This window comes from Leuciscus leuciscus (assembly GCF_965113295.1).
Source record: "Leuciscus leuciscus genome assembly, contig: HAP1_SCAFFOLD_299, whole genome shotgun sequence".
NCBI classification, from domain to species: domain Eukaryota; kingdom Metazoa; phylum Chordata; class Actinopteri; order Cypriniformes; family Leuciscidae; genus Leuciscus; species Leuciscus leuciscus.
This window is the reverse complement of record NW_028118429.1, coordinates 41,186-46,444: the sequence shown is the minus strand read 5'-3', so window position 1 is coordinate 46,444 and position 5,259 is coordinate 41,186. Positions and strand designations below refer to the sequence as shown.

General features: G+C 33.4%; 1 long non-coding RNA gene across 1 annotated transcript; it reads left to right on the top strand.

The window, feature by feature from the left end:
• The first annotated feature begins 990 nt into the window (after positions 1-990).
• Positions 991-3,684, top strand: LOC309491513. Its single transcript, XR_014203157.1, has 3 exons — positions 991-1,848; positions 2,344-2,400; positions 3,049-3,684. It is a non-coding gene; the product is annotated as an uncharacterized lncRNA (long non-coding RNA).
• Positions 3,685-5,259: the final 1,575 nt, after the last annotated feature.

Sequence of the window (5,259 nt, the reverse complement as noted above, 5' to 3'; positions counted from 1 at the left end):
CAGAATGAGACTTTTACCGCCGCCGTTCCCGCGGCGGCAAAATTGGGATGTGTATTTGCTGCCTTTTACCGCTGAGTGGCGCTGTAATCACAGACTTTGAAAAGTGTCAGTTTATTCTCTTTATGACGTAATCTGCCGCGGCAGTAATCTGAGCTGAGGTCACAGATAAATTCAAGATAAATATTGTGGTTAAACTAATTCAAATTCATTAAATTTAAACAAAGTAGACACACGTTAACATTGTGTGCCCAGTTTTTCTATAATTTAGAAAGGCTATGTCAATAGGTTACTTGTCATTTACTTCGTGTTATTTTAATGTGTTTGTAGATTTATTAACTGAAACATAACAGTGAAATAAATTTAAATAATTTACCGTAAAATTAAAACATTTTCAGGACTCGCAGTTACTAACCGATGTCGGTTTAAGCATTCTTTGTTATATTCAGAATTAAATAGGCTTACATGTTGTTATGATTATCAATTGAATTCTTTAATAAATAATCAACCACAACACAATGCCTATTACTGCCGCAGCAAAAATAAACCAGTCGAATTTCAAAGTCGTTCGCGAAATGACTATAGGCTATACCGGGTGGCGCAAGTGACAGGGCAAAACAGCAGCAACTGCGGCATTTTAAAAGGTAAGTTTCCTATCTGTTTATTTAAAAAAAAACAAAAAACAAAAAAAACATGGCGCTAGATCTTGTAAAAAAAAAAAAAAAAAAAAAAACTTTTTTCATTATTTGAACAAAAATGAGACTGATTGAATATGTAAAAATATAAACAAACAAAGCAGAGAATAAAACACACTTTTAGGGAAAAAATATAGGCCTATTATGCTACAACAGAATTGGTTAACATTAACGAAAGCAAAATATGTAAACATACATTTCAAACAAAATAAAACAAAACAAATTTGTGGCCGAGATGTAGGCTATAACTGTAAAAACAAAAGGAGCCTCAAATATCCTGTCGGATACTCAAGGAACTTCAAAATGTAATTTAAGTGCCTCAAAGCTCTTTCTCCTATAGTAGGGTTACTGGAGGAGCATTGACATTCTTTGAGGTTCTTGCTGGAACTTATGGGATCCTTTAAGCACTTTGTATTTAGTTCAGAGGTTCTGGAGTCACCTTTTCATTACCATGAGACCTCGAAGTGCTTTGGGGGAAAATAGAGGAACTTGAATGCGATAAAAGGGTTATTGGAAGATCTTTTAACATTTAAGTGGTTCCTGGAAGATCTCTTATGTTAAAGCCAGCATCTGGAGGAACCCAATGGTTCTGTGAGGCCAGAATGAGAATATTATTATCCTATTATTATTATTATAGGCTACTTAAGTTTGATTCAGTATAGCCTACATACCCAGGTGAAAAAAGACGTAGGCTACTATTAAAAATGTACTTGAGTGTGTTTTTAGTAGGCCTACAATACAAATATACTTTAATGCATTTTTAATACATTTAACAGTAGCCTACGTCTTTTTCACCTGGGTAGCTTACATTTATTTAGTATCTATAGGCCTATTTTGTTGATTAATTTAAACCTTAAACAACAACACTAAATTATAATAATATTAATAAGAAGAATTCATTAATTATTATTGAATAAATAATAGTAATAAAATAATCATTTTTACCTACTTCTTCATAAATTATTATTTGAAGAAGAAGAACTAGGAGGAGAAAAGTTTTATTCTGTCACGAAACTGCTGCTATTCCTCTGCTGTCGTCGCTTCAGTGATCCTCGCGCTGCTCGCGCGCAACAAAGCTCAGCTGATCGACGTCATCGGGTAACGGCTCCGTCCTCTCATCAAAGCTTCCGCCGTTTGATCGGCTCTCCGTTACAAGGTTTGGAATATAAACTCGCCAAATAAATATAAATACAGAGTCAACTCACTATATATTCAAACACACATATATATAAACTAAATTGATTATACATTACTACTTTTTTACAGTGTTTACCACTCATTTATTGCACAGCTATCTGGTATGAAGGTTTTAGCCGCGATGCTAACTACGTTGATCTAACGTAAGTTAATGAACAAATGGAAATTATTGACTTATTGTCTTAGATTGATTTAGTCATTCAATTCAACATATTCTGTAAAACTGTGTCTTCAAATTGCTGAGATAGCCTAACTAATTTAGCTAATTCCTGCTGTCGTCATTGACGTTTGTTATGAATAACAAAAGCAGGTTAATATAGTTTGGTCTGTTTTTGTTTAGCCTAACTTTACTTACTACAGGTGCCCTCATTCTCTCAAATACCATTTTAAAGCCATTTACTGGTCAATAAATATTATGTTGTGAATAATCAGCTTTGTTCTTTTGTTTCCCCAGAACAACCAGTACATTTCTAAAATAATCTGAACATTTCAGAGGCAACATTGAATTACAGTAAGTTACCTATACACCACATGCAAGTACTTTATTACTATGAACTTTCTCTGTGTGAAATTGTATTGTTTGACTGTGTACTTTTTTAATAAGTTATTCTCTGAAAATCTTCCCTCATGCTCTCAAATCTCATTCATGTTACTCAGAAAAATAATATCACAGGTTTGGAGCTAATAATGCTATGTATTTTTTATAGGCTATACCTTAATCATATGCATTTGAATATAAGACACTTGAACCCTGAATTATAACTTAAAGTTTAGTCTTTTTCGACAAAAAAAAAGGAAAAAGCTATTATATGACTTCAGAAGACTTACAACACAACCCATAACACATGAGTTGTGAACTCATTGACTATTTTTAGGATCTTTTCTGGGACATTTTTGGAGCTTAACCAGTTTTACATAAATTGTTGCATTGAATTGAACTAGACAAGTGTACATAAGAATAGTTTGAATGAATTACAAAAAAAAAATTTATGCTTGTGTTTCATGCAGTGATATTGAATGGTGACGGGTTGCATTATGCCTGAGATCTGCTTTCGGGTTCCACAGACAGAAAGTCAAACAGGCTTGGAACGTCACAAGGCTGAGGAAATTATTTAATAACTTTAATAACCTTACTAAGAGTAAATTTTGTACTTTGCAGGGATCTCGGTAAGCTGAAATACAAGTTTGATCAAGAATAAAAATCCTCCTGTAGACCTGAAAATCACTGAAGTGCCTGGACCATCCACCAGAAAAGAGGAAAAGAAAACAGAAAATGAAGCTGATGCACCTTTTCACTTTTCTAACTCGTTAAGTACCTCACATGTCCCTTGTGAAGATTTTATAATTGATTGCATTTTATGTTGCAGCGAGTAAAGGTGCATCACATTTGTGAATTTCGTGAAATTACACAGGCAAAAAGACAAAATTGCTGATCGTGTGGATTCTTATTGAAATGACTGAGTTCACCAGTGAACATTCACAGAACAACAGATCATTTTACTGCACCTTAACTCTGTTAAAATGGAAAATGTTTTCTGCTTGTTGTGACATAAGGAATACTGTTTCCGGGTCGAAGCCTCTACTTCTACTTTCTCTATCTTGTTTCTAGATATTGAGAATACTCAACAACCATTTATGGGAACTGTTGATTCAAGTCACACATTTAAGCTTTTCAAAAGGCATAGTGTACATTTCAGTCTCCAGTCTCACGGCATCCCAGACTTCAACATTTTATGATTCAAAATAGCTGAATAACTAACCATCTGAGATTTCGGAAAAGAGATAAAGGTTAGGATCCTAATTTTTCAGGAATATTACAGCACAATGAGTGTATATTAGCACTGTTTGTTGTTTGTTTTTGGCATCTGATAGAGCTTTTGGACTTGGAAACAGTGACGTCAGACTTAACAAGCGGACTGAAACACATGTTTTAAAATTAAGTGAAGATGGACATTTTTAATTAGTCAAAATTGTAATTTTTTATATTGATTTATTACATGGAACATGTGTTTTCCATGCATTTTGATGAGATGTCTTTTCTTGTGTAGCCTATTTTATACACATGGTTGATTATTCATGTTACTTATGTATTATACTATTTTTTTTGTGTGTGTGTATTCATTGATATTAATCTATTACTAGCTTTTTTTTTCAAGTGCATGGAAGTGTATGTATTAAAATGGATCTAAAATATGTAATAAACAATTCTTATTTTGTATTTGGTTCAGTTTGTTTATTATAATAGAAGTTAATGGTGGTAACCATAGTAACAACATGAAATTAATTTAATACAAATAAAATAAAATAAAATTGAAATTTGGTTCCTGGAGGCACCCACAGTGGTTCCACACAGTGCCTTATATAAGAGTTCCTCAGGAAACCTGTGTGGTTCCTCAGAGAACCGCCCCTTTTTAAAGGGTGCCTAGAGGATCTACAGACGGTTCCGCCGGTGTGGCAAAGTGAAGAACCCCAAAAGGTTCCTCCAGGCACCTTTTATTTTTACAGTGTACGTTTCAATAATTCAGATGACAAGGGGTTCAAATCCCGAACAAACATGGGCTACTTTTTTATTATTAATGCAGAGAGATTTGATAGTTCTAAAATATTGCTACACTATATTGTTTTTTTTCTCCTATAGCCTATATTAAATATTTTATATTTATAAAATAAAATTACCATTCATTTCCATTTTACATTAGGGACCATTTTTATCCAACAGAATGGCTGAATTAACATCTACATAATAATAATAATAATAATAATAATAAACAGCACAAGGTCTTGTAAAAACACTTTTTTTTTTTCGACACATAATTTCGAGACAGTAAATTGCCAATGTTAAAAAAATAAAAAGAATATAACAAACTTTTAAAACAGAGAAAATAGTAAATCTGGGCTATTCAGGCGATAGCTCTGTGGTCAATGCATTAACAATAGCCTCTCGGAGCTTCAAACGATCTGAGATCGAATCTCAATGTAGCCGACAGTGTTTATGTTTTTCCGTTCTTGATGCTTAAATATGCATCTGTTTATTAAAGTCAATCATCTTGTTTAATTATCAATTGTACATTACAACATAAATTTGCTACATTCCAGTTGAGCCGCTGCAAAGACGACACATCTGATGAAGGAAGACCGTCAGCCGATCGCACCAGAAAATGAAGATGATGAAGCTCGTCTTTAATCTGCTAAATTATTTTTGTTGTGTGTGCAGGGCCGGTTCTAGACATTAGGAGGCCCTAGGCAAAATTCATGTTGGAGGCCCCCCACCCCCAATAAAAAAACACTTGAAACAAATATGATTCCTAACCTTTTTATTTATACAACATTTCATTTTAAAAGCAGTATATTTTTACTTACACAGTACATA